Below are 11,895 nucleotides of genomic sequence, written 5' to 3'. Positions count from 1 at the left end.
GAAATGACCTAGCTAGTCAATAAACTTTTATCAATTTAGCACAATCCTAGAAATTCAAGTTATCTCAATCTGTAAAGACTATTTTAGGCAGACAATCTAAAAGCATAATTATTTTTAATAGAGTTTATCTTAAAAATTCCTATCTCATTCACATTTTATTTCTTTAAAATTGTCTTCACTCAAATTACTTTTCTTGTTGACAAATGTAGCTTACGTTAAACCTAGGCACAATAAAGTATTCCACAATGCTGATGACTCAAAACATGTCTTAAGTAGGTTAGCAAGTAAACATTAATACTAGATATTTAATATAAAATATTTCCCAGTTTATGTGAACTTTAAATTCATTTAGATTACTTTCTCATGTAATTGTTTGATTTATAAGTAGGTACATTTCTTTAAGCCAACGGAATAAAGCTCATTTGCAAATTAACCTCAGTAATATCATCTAAAAACAAAGACGCACACTAAGATATATATGCATCCAGATGGACAGATCTTATAGTTTCTGCCTGGGATTTAAAATGTCTACGTCCACTCCTGCCTCCCTTTTATTCCCTCTAGGAATAAAGTTTTATCCATAAGCCCCAAACTGAAGGCTCGCAAAAGGTGGGCTATATATCTTAAGGACGTGGCAGGGATATACTTCAAGCTTCTTCCTAGGCAGGCCTTCTTAACAAGCTAACTGTTTTTAATTGCATATGCAAAAAGAAATATTTCTTCAGTTTCAAAGGGAAAAAAAATTCATTTTAATCCATTTTCTCCAGAGTCTAAAGACTATCATGGCCGTCTTTTATCAAGAAAGACATCTTTCCTTTCTGTGATCATAGTTTCATAGCTAAATTATTGACCAAATAGTGCTCAAATTGACTTTGATAACAGGAACAGATCAGCTGATATACCTTGGATTATCCTTTTGGGGAGGTGGGGTCTTTGTTTGATCAGAAGAATCTGAAGGGGTAAAGAAATTTGTAAGACTGGAGGAAGGAGTCAGGAAAGCTAGGCTCCCCCTCCACCTTGAGAGAAAGGGAAGTTAGACAGGGTTCAGTTCAGTTCAGTCACTCAGTCGTGTCCGACTCTTTGTGACCCCATGAATCGCAGCACGCCAGGCCTCCCTGTCCATCACCATCCCCCAGAGTTAACTCAGAATCATGTTCATCGTGTCAGTGATGCCATCCAGCCATCTCATCTTCTGTTTGTCCCCTTCTCGTCCTGTCCCCAATCCCTCCCAGTATCAAAGTCTTTTCCACTGAGTCAACTCTTTGCATGAGGTGGTCAAAGTACTGGAGTTTCAGCTTTAGCATGATTCCTTCCAAAGAAATCCCAGGGCTGATCTCCTTCAGAATGGACTGGTTGTATCTCCTTGCAGTCCAAGGGACTCTCAAGAGTCTTTTCCAACACCACAGTTCAAAAGCATCAATTCTTCAGCACTCAACCTTCTTCACAGTCCAACTCTCACATCCATACATGACTACTGGAAAAACCATAGCCTTTACTAGACGGACCTTGGCAAAGTAATGATTTTGCTTTTGAATATAATATCTAGGTTGGTCATAACTTTTCTTTCAAGGAGTAAGTGTCTTCTAATTTCATGGCTGCAATCACCATCTGCAGTGATTATGGAGCCCAAAAAATTAAAGTCTGACACTGTTTCCACTGTTTCCCCATCTATTTCCCATGAAGTGATGGGACGGATACCATGATCTTCGTTTTCTGAATGTTGAGCTTTAATCCTACTTTTTAACTCTCCTCTTTCACTTTCATCAAGAGGCTTTTTAGTTCCTCTTCACGTTCTGCCATAAGAGTGGTGTCATCTGCATATCTGAGGTTATTGATATTTCTCCCAGCAATCTTGATTCCAGCTTGTGTTTCTTCCAGTCCAGCGTTTCTCGTGATGGACTCTGCATATAAGTTAAATAAGAAGGGTGACAATATACAGCCTTGACATACTCCTTTTCCTATTTGGAACCAGACTGTTGTTCTATGTCCAGTTCTAACTGTTGCTTCCTGACCTGCATACAGATTTCTCAAGAAGCAGGTCAGGTGGCCTGGTATCCCCATCTCTTTCAGAATTTTCCACAGTATATTGTGATCCACACAGTCAAAGGCTTTGGCATAGTCAATAAAGCAGAAATAGATGTTTGTTTGTTTGATTGTTTGTTTTTCTGGAACTCTCTTGCTTTTTCCACGATCCAGAAGACGTTGGCAATTTGATTTCTGGTTCCTCTGCCTTTTCTAAAACCAGCTTGAACATCAGGGAGTTAACGGTTCACATATTGCTGAAGTCTGGCTTGGAGACTATTGGGCATTACTTTACCAGCATGTGAGATGAGTGCAAATGTGCGGTAGTTTGAGCATTCTTTGGCATTGCCTTTCTTTGGGATTGGAATGAAAACTGGCCTTTCCAGTCCTATGGACACTGCTGAGTTTTCCAAATTTGCTGGCATATTGAGTGCAGCACTTTCACAGCATCATCTTTCAGGGTTTGAAATAGCTCAACTGGAATTCCATCACCTCCACTAGCTTTGTTCGTAGTGATGCTTTCTAAGGCCTACTTGACTTCAAATTCCGTTATGTCTGGCTCTAGATGAGTGATCACACCATCCTGATTATCTGGTTAATGAAGATCTTTTTTGTACAGTTCTTCTGTGTGTTCTTGTCACCTCTTCTTAGTTTCTTCTGTTTCTGTTAGGTCCACACCATTTCTGTCCTTTATCAAGCCCATCTTTGCATGAAATGTTCCCTTGATATCTCTAATTTTCTTGAAGAGATCTCTAGTCTTTCCCATTCTGTTGTTTTCCTCTATTTCTTTGCATGGATTGCTGAAGAAGGCTTTCTTATCTCTTCTTGCTATTCTTTGGAACTCTGCATTCAGATGCTTATGTCTTTCCTTGTATCATTTGCTTTTCGCCTCTCTTCTTTTCACAGCTATTTGTAAGGCCTCCTCAGACAGCCGTTTTGCTTTTTTGCCTTTATTTTCCTTGGGGATGGTCTTGATTGCTGTCTCCTGTACAATGTCACGAACCTCATTCCATAGTTCATCAGGCACTCTATCTATCAGATTTAGGACCTTAAATCTATTTCTCACTTCCACTATATAATCATAAGGGATTTGATTCAGGTCATACCTGAATGGTCTAGCGGTTTTACCTACTTTCTTCAATTTAAGTCTGAATTTGGTAATAAGGTGTTCATGATTTGAGCCACAGTCAACTCCCGGTCTTGTTTTTGTTGACTGTATAGATCTTCTCTATCTTCGGCTGCAAAGAAGATAATCAATCTGATTTCAGTGTTGACCATCTGGTGATGTCCATGTGTAGAATCTTCTCTTGTGTTGTTGGAAGAGGGTGTTTGCTATGACCAGTGCAATTTTTTGGCAAAACTCTATTAGTCTTTGCCCTGCTTCATTCTGCATTCCAAGGCCAAATTTGCCTGTTACTCCAGGTGTTTTTTGACTTCCTATTTTTGCATTCCAGTCCCCTATAATGAAAAGGACAACTTTTTTGGGCTTTAGTTCTAAAAGGTCTTGTAAGTCTTCATAGAACCGCTCAACTTCAGCTTCTTCAGCGTTTCTGGTTGGGACACAGACTTGAATTACTGTGATATTGAATGGTTTGCCTTGGAGATGAACAGAGATCATTCTGTCGTTGTTGAGATTGCTTGATGGAAATGGAGATAGATGGGGATGTTGGCATGTGTAAAACAGCAATTGGACAAAGAAAGGAGAGAGAAAGGGGAGTGGCAGATTTGGTTACTAACATTTTGCAGAAATCTTTCACTTTCATCTCAGATTCAAAGAATTTGCTAACACAATTAGCCACTTGTTATATATAAATAAATAATACCAATATTTATAAGAGAATTATCTAGCATACTTTCAATATACTAATATTAAAAGAAAAGAGAAATAGAAATAGCAGAAGACAACATCACCAAATTGGGCTTTGACCAACCTACACACTTAAACAGCACTGGGAAATCCCATGACAGAACAACACATCTGGAGTACCAATAGGAAAAAGGTTCCAGGCAGTATGTCTGCTCCACGGGTGAGATTTCAAAAAATGAAATTCAGGGTTCTTGCTTATAATCCAAGGACGCAAAGGGATATATTATCAATCTGTGAGCAAACTGCAGCTCTGGTTTCATGTTAATGCTGCTTGTTTTGTCATGTAAAATAGGGAGTGTTGTTAAGCCTGGAGCTTGGTTGACCAGATTCCCTCTAGGGGCTCAACAATGTCGACTTGTATGGTTATCTATGATGCTGCAAGGCTTGCACTCAAAGCAGGCACCCAGGACAGTCACTCACAGTCAGGGCAGGGTCCAGACAAGTTAAAAGAAAGGTCAGAGGCCTACTCTGCTTTGTCTCTGAAGCCTAAACAAGACTATCTATTTAAATTTCCTAACACAAGGACTTAGTAGAAATAAAGGATAGACAATAAATAATGAACAGCACAATAACTGAAATAAAAAATACCTTAGAGGCAAACTATGGCAGAATGACTGATGAAAAGAATGAATATGTGAACTGGAACATAAAATGGTAGAAATAAGTGGAACAGAGCAGAATAGAAAAATAAAAAATAGAAAAGAAATGAAGACAGTTTGAGAGACCTCTGGGATAACATTAAATGCAAAAAAGTTCAAACTGCAAGGTTCCCAGAAGAAGAAGAGTAAAAGAAAGTATGTGAGAAAATAGTTGAGGATATTATAGCCTCAAATATCCCAGACATGGGAATGTAAATAGTTACCCAAAATCCAGGAAGCCCAGAGAGTCCCATATGGAATAAAAGCCAAAGGGAAACATGTCAAGAGCCATATGAACCAAACTAACAAAAGTTAAACACAAATATTAAAAGGAACAAGAGAAAAGCACAAAATAACATACAGGATGTTAGGTAGGTAGAATAGGGAAAAGGAGTTCAAAATGGCGGTAGCTAAAAGACAAGGAAAGGAAAAGCCCGTGATAATAGAACAAAAGAAGGTCTGAGGACGAGAGTGAAGACTTCAGGTAGAACAAACAGCACTCCTGGCTAAGCCCAATTTGCATAGGGCAGGCCCAGGTGGAGGAAAAATCATATAAAAGGAGGAGCCAAAGTGCTTTCTCTCTCTCTTCCTCTCCCATGTGCTTGCACTCTTTCTCTCTCTCTCCCTTTCTCTCTCTCCCTCCCCCACATGCTCCTCCACTCTCTTCCCTTCAAGTCTTTGGGTTGGCATGCCCTCACACTTTGAGGATGGATTCTCCTGCTATCTTCTAAATAAAATAGAGCTGTAACACTGATTTGCCTAAGAGCTATAACACAGTTTGTCCAAGACCTGAGAGCTGTGATGCGCTGAGGGCTTTAATGTCCATCACTCCAAATCTTTTTTGTGATGAGACAAAGAACCAAAGAACATACACTCTCATGACACAAGAGAATTTGCACAAGGTTAAAATCTGATCTTTCAGCAGAAACTCAGCACACCAGAAGGGAGTGGCAGGATATGCTTAAAATGAAGAAAGGGAAAAATCTACTGTACCTAGCAAGGATCATATTCACATTCAACAGAGATAGCAAAAGCTATAAAAGCAAGGAAAAGCTAAAAGAATTCAGAACAGCCAAAAAGCTTTACAACGAATTCTAAAGGAAATTCTCTAGACAGGAAACACAGAGAAAGAAAAGACCTACAAAAATAAACCTAAAACAATAAAGTAAATGGTAATAAGATCAAACATCAATAATTACCTTGAATGCAAATGGATTAAATGTTCCAATCAAAAGACACACTTGCTAAGTGGATACCAAAAAAAAAAAAAAAAAGAACTTGTATATACACTGTCTACAAAAGACACACTTCAGTCAGACCTAGTAACATATACAAACTGAAAGTGAGAGGCTGTAAAAAGATATTACATGCAAATGGAAATTTTTAAAAAATGGAGTTGCATTATTAGTATTAGATAATATAGACTTTAAAATAAAAACTGCTACAAGAGACAAGGAAGGACACTATATAGTGATTAAGGGATTGATTCAAGAAGCTATAACAATTATAAGTATATATGCACCCAATAGCAGTACCATAATACATAAGGCAAAGGCTAACAAATCTAAAGGGGAAATAGACAGTAAAACAATATTAGTGGGTGTCTTTCATACCTCACTCACACCAATGGACAGATTATAGAGACAGAAAATTAATAATGAAACATAAGCTTTAAATGCTACATTGGACCCATTGTAAATAATTGATATCTATAGGACATTTCATCTAAAAACAGTAGAATACACTATTTTCTCAAATGCACATGAACTTTCTCTAGTACACATCACATCTTGGGTCACAAATCAGTCTTTGGGTAATTTAAGAGAATTTAAACTGTATCAAGTATTTTTTTTTTTTTTTCTGAGCACAACACTGTAAGATTACATGCAAATCACATTAAAAAAAAAACTGTGAAAAGCACAAACACTTGGAGGCTAAACAACATACTTCTGAATAACCAACTGGTAAGGGAGGAAATAAAAGAAATTAAAAAAAAATACCTAGAAACAAATGACAATGAAACATGATAACCACAAGTCTTTGCAATGCAGCAAGAGTGTCAATGGGAAATTTATAGCAATTCAAGTGTATATCAAGAAAGGAGGAAAATATTAAATAAGCAAACTAATCTTACACCTAAAGGAACTAAGGAGCCTCTTGATGAAGGTGAAATAAGAGAGTTAAAAGCCTGGCTTAAAGCTCAACATTCAAAAACTAAGGTCATGGCATCCAATCCCATCATTTCATGGCAAATACAAGGGGAATCAATGGAAACAGTGACAGAGTTTATTTTCTTGGACTCCAAAATCGCTGCAGATGATGATCACAGCCATGAAATTTAAAGATGCTTGTTAACTGGAAGAAAAGCTATGAGAAACCTAGACACTGTATTAAAAAGCAGAGAAAACAAAGGGCCATCTAGTAAACTATGGTTTTTACAGTAGTCACGTATGAATGTGATAGTTTTAGCATTAAGGCTGAGCACTCGAGTATTGATGTTTTTGAAATGTTATGCTTGAGAAGACTCTTGAGAGTCCCTAGGACTGTAAGGAGATCAAACCAGTGAATCCTAAAGGAAATCAGTCCTAAATATTCATTGGAAGGACTAATGCTGAAGCCGAATCTCTAATATTTTGGCCACCTGATGCAAAGATTCAACTCATTGGAAAAGACCCTGATGCTGGAAAGATCGAAGGCATGAGGAGAAGAGGTCGACAGAGGACAAGATGGTTGGATGGCATCACTGACTCAATGGACATGAGGTTGAGCAAGCTCCAGGAGTTGGTGATGGACAGGAAAGCCTGGCATGCTTCAGTCCATGGGGTTGCAAAGAGTCAGACACAACTTACACCTGAAACAACTAGAAACAAAGAACAAAAATCCTTAAAGTTGGTGGCAGCAGAGAAGTCATAAAGATCAAAGGAGAAATAAGTGAAAGAAACCACAAAAATATTAATAAAACTAAAAGCTGGTTCTTTGAGAAGATAAACAAGTCATAAATCAGCAGCCAGCCACATCAAGGAAAAAATTAAGAAAACTTGAATCAATAAAATTAGAAATTAAAATGGAAAAATTGCAACAGACAGCAGAGAAATACAAAGAGACTACTATGGACAACTATATGCCAATAAAATGGACAACTTAGAAGAAATGAAAAAAGCTCTTATAAAAGTGTAGCTTTCCAAGAAACAACCAGGAATTTCTAGAAAATATGAACAGACCAATCACAAGCAGTGAAATCAATACTGTGATTAAGAATTTTCAATAAGCAAAAGTTCAGGGCCAGATGGCTTCACAGGCAAATTCTAGTAAACAATTAGAGAGAAGCTAATATATATATTCCTCAAACTCGTTCAAAAAAATCACAGAGGGAGGGAAATTGCCAGGCTCATTCTATGAGGCCACCATCACCTGACGCCACAACCTGACAACGATGTCATGCAAAAAAAAAGAAAATTATAGGCCAATATCAGTGATGAACATGGACTCAAAAATCCTTAGCATATTCTAGGAAACAGATACCAATAATACATTAAAAGGATCATACGTCATGATTGAGTTGGGTTTATCCCAGGGATGCAAGGATTCCTCAGTGTATGCAAACTAACCAATGTTATACACCATATTAACAAACTGAAAAAGAAAAAAAAAAACAACATATGATCATCTCAATAGATGCAGAGAGAGATTTCAACAAAATTCAACACACATTTATGACAGACACTCTCCAGAAAATGCACATAGAAGGAACTCACTTCAACATAATTATGACCATATACAATGGACCCACAGCAAAAAATTCTCAGTGGTGAAAAACTGAAAATATTTCTCTGTAAAAATAGGAGCAAAACAAAGGTGCCAACTCTCACGACTATTGTTCAGTATATAATTTTGGAAGTCTTAGCCACAGCCACCAGAGAAGGAAAAGAAATAAACGGAATCTAGATTGGAAAAGAAGTAAGTCTCACTGTCTGCAGATGACATGATAATATACATAGAAAATCTTGAAGATGCTACCAGAAAATTACTAGAGCTAATCAATGGAAATTAGGGCTTTCTGGGAGCTCAGTTGGTAAAGAATCTGCCTGTAATGTAGGAGGCCTCAGTTTGATTCCTGGGTCAGGAAGATCCCATGAAGAATAGATAGGCTACCCAGTCCAGCATTCATGGGCTTTCCTTGTGGCTCAGATGGCAAATAATCTACCTGCAATGTGAGAGACTTGGGTTTGATCCCTGGGTTGGGAAGATCCCTTGGAGGAGGGCATGGCAACCTACTCTAGTATTCTTACCTGGAGAATCCCCATGAACAGAGGAGCCTGGTGGGCTACAGTGCTTAGGTCACAAAAAATCAGACATGATTGAGTGACTAAGCACATTAATCAATGAATTTAGCAAAGTGGCAGGATAAAAAAATAAAACACAGCAATCTCTTACATCCCTCTACACTAACATCAAAAGATCAGAAAAAGAAATTAAGGAAACAATTTTATCATTGCAACAAAAATAATAAAATACCTAGGAATAAACCTACTTAAAGAGGTAAAAGATCTGCACTCAGGAAACTCCAAGACACTGATGAGAAAAAAATCAAAGATGACATAAACAGATGGATAGATTTTCCATGTTACTAGATTAGAAAAATCAATTTTGTGAAATTGACTATACTGCCCAAAGACATCTAGAGATTCAATGCAATCTCTTTCAAATTACCAATGGCATTTTTCAGAGAACCAGAAAAAAGAATTACAATTTGTATGGAAAAAAAAAAAAGGCTGAATAGTCAAAGGAGTCTTAAGAAAGAAAAACAGAGGTGGAAGAATCAATCTTCCTGACTTCAGACTATATCACAAAACTACAGTAATCAAAGCAGTATTGTTCTTGCATCAAAACAGCAATATAGACCAATGGTACAAGATAGAAAGTCCAGACATAAACTCATGTACCTATGGGCATCTTATCTTTGACAAATGAAGGAAGAATATAAAGTGGATAAAAGACAACCTCTTCAATAAATTATGCTGGGAAAACTGGACAGTTACATGTAAAAGAACAAAATTAGAATACTTTCTAACACCATACACAAAACATAAACTCAAAATAGATTAAAGATGTAAATGTAAGGCCAGAAACTATAAAACTCTTAGAAGAAATCATAGGCAGAACACTCTTCGACATAAATCACAAAAAGATCCTGTTTGATCCACCTCCAAGAGTAACGGAATTAAAAACTAAAGAAATTTATAAATGGGATCTAATTAAATCTAAAAGATTTCACCCAGGAAAGAAAACTATAAACAAGATGAAAATACAACCCTCAGAATGTGTAAATAAGTGCAAACGAACGAACTGACAATGGATTAATCTCCAAAATATAAAGTGGCTCAGGCAGCTCAATATTAGAAAAACAACCCAATCAAAAAAAATGAGCAGAAGACCGAAACAGACATTTCTCCAAAGAAGATATACAGATGGCTGATAAACACATGAAAAGGGGCTCAACAGTGCTTATTATTAAAGATATACAAATCAAAAGTACAATGAGATCCCACCTCACAGCAGCCAAAAGAGCCATCATCAAAAAAGTCTGTAAACAATAAGTGCTGGAATGATGTGAACAAAAGAGAACCCTCCTGAACTCTTGCTGGTAATATAAATTGATACAGCCATTATGGAGAACAGTATAGAGATTCCTCAGAAAACTAGGCATAAATCTGCCATAGAATCCCACAGTCTCACTACTGGGTGTATATCCTGAGAAAATCATCAAAAAGACACATGTGGAGGCTGAGTGCAGGAGAAGGTCCTGGTGGTGGGAAGATGTTACACTTTGGTATAAATTGCAATCAATTAGGGATCGTTTTTCAGACTCAAGTTAGAAATGAGAGTTCAGATAGGTGAAGTAGCCATTGCTGCTTTGAACACCTCAAAAGGGAGAATGCATTTATCAGGAGTGAAAGAGAAGAGCTTGGTAGGAGTCAAAGAAAACAATTTTGAAAAGTCCAGTGCTAGAGAAGACTCTTGAGAGTCCCTTGGACTGCAAGGAGATCCAACCAGTCCTTTCTGAAGGAGATCAATCCTGGGATTTCTTTGGAAGGAATGATGCTAAAGCTGAAACTCCAGTACTTTGGCCACCTCATGTGAAGAGTTGACTCATTGGAGAAGACTTTGATGCTGGGAGGGATTAGGGGCAGGAGAATAAGGGGACAGCCGAGGATGAGATGGCTGGATGGCATCACGGACTCGATGTACGTGAGTCTGAGTGAACTCCGGGAGTTGGTGATGGACAGGGAGGCCTGGCGTGCTGAGATTCATGGGGTCGCAAAGAGTTGGACACGACTGAGCGAATGAACTGAACTGAACTGAACTGAGAGTAGCTTCTCTCATCAAATGTAAAGATCACTTTGATGAGATGCCCAAGAATTGCTCTAAAGATAGAGTGTCCACCAAGGAGTAGAGCGAGAAAGACTATGGCAGGCGTAAGACTGGGGAGAGGCACAGTGGTTCCAGTGGGAGCAGTAGCACCAGGTATCAGTCCAACTCTACCTTCAGTTCAGTCTCCAGCCCAGCACTGGCTCCAGTTGGTCTTCAGCTTGGAGCCACTTAGGGAGTTCCAGCACATTCTGCAGCTCCAGCTTCAGCAGCTCCTCTGGCTCTCCATGTATGTTACTGCACAGACATGAGAACAGATGGCGTTGCAGCTGCAAGTCCAAATTACTCAAAAGAGATGAAAAAGAAAGGAAAAAGCGGAGTCTTTCCCAAAACCCACCAAAGTACACATTAGGAAGCTCACCAGGAATGTGACCAGGATCACATCATGGAGATATTCTCCGCCTATAGGAAAACTAAAATGATTGACATTCCTGTGGAAAGGATGCACCCTCATCTCTCTAAAGATTACACACATGTGGAATTTGAGAATTCAGATGAGGCTGAGAAGGCTCTGAAGCACATGGACAGAGCACAAATGGATGGCCAGGAGATCACCACCACCACTGTGCTGGCCCTCTGGCCTTGGCCACCCCCAGGCGATTCAGCTCTCCCGAGAGCATACCGCCTCCCATGCACTGAAGGCCACCCCCACGGATTTGGAGAAGGTCGTGTTTCCCTTGCTGCAGGTCCTCCGTGTGACAGCACTCCTGCTTCCTTTGCTGCCGCCACCAACCGAGATTTTCAGCTCCCAATACTCTGGATAAGCAGGGACGCTGAAGATCAGCCCTTGTGGATTAGATCCCATCCAGCTTACTCTTGTCAGTTTTCTAGCTAAAAGGAGATAATAGGAAATAAATCTCTCCCTTGGGGATAGGCTTTGGAGGTGGAGGCAGTGATTGAGACTGTCTCCCCAGGTAGTAGAGTTCCCACAGTAGGAGT

At 38.7% G+C, this 11,895-nt stretch overlaps 1 pseudogene; it reads left to right on the top strand.

Annotated features, from left to right (window-relative positions):
* The first annotated feature begins 10,462 nt into the window (after positions 1 to 10,462).
* Positions 10,463 to 11,655, top strand: LOC101119063 (RNA-binding protein with serine-rich domain 1-like; annotated as a pseudogene).
* The last annotated feature ends 240 nt before the right edge of the window (positions 11,656 to 11,895 follow it).

This window comes from Ovis aries, chromosome 11 (genome assembly GCF_016772045.2).
Source record: "Ovis aries strain OAR_USU_Benz2616 breed Rambouillet chromosome 11, ARS-UI_Ramb_v3.0, whole genome shotgun sequence".
In the NCBI taxonomy this organism is placed as follows: domain Eukaryota; kingdom Metazoa; phylum Chordata; class Mammalia; order Artiodactyla; family Bovidae; genus Ovis; species Ovis aries.
Note: the sequence above shows the minus strand (reverse complement) of the source record. Positions and strands in the feature narration are given on the sequence as shown.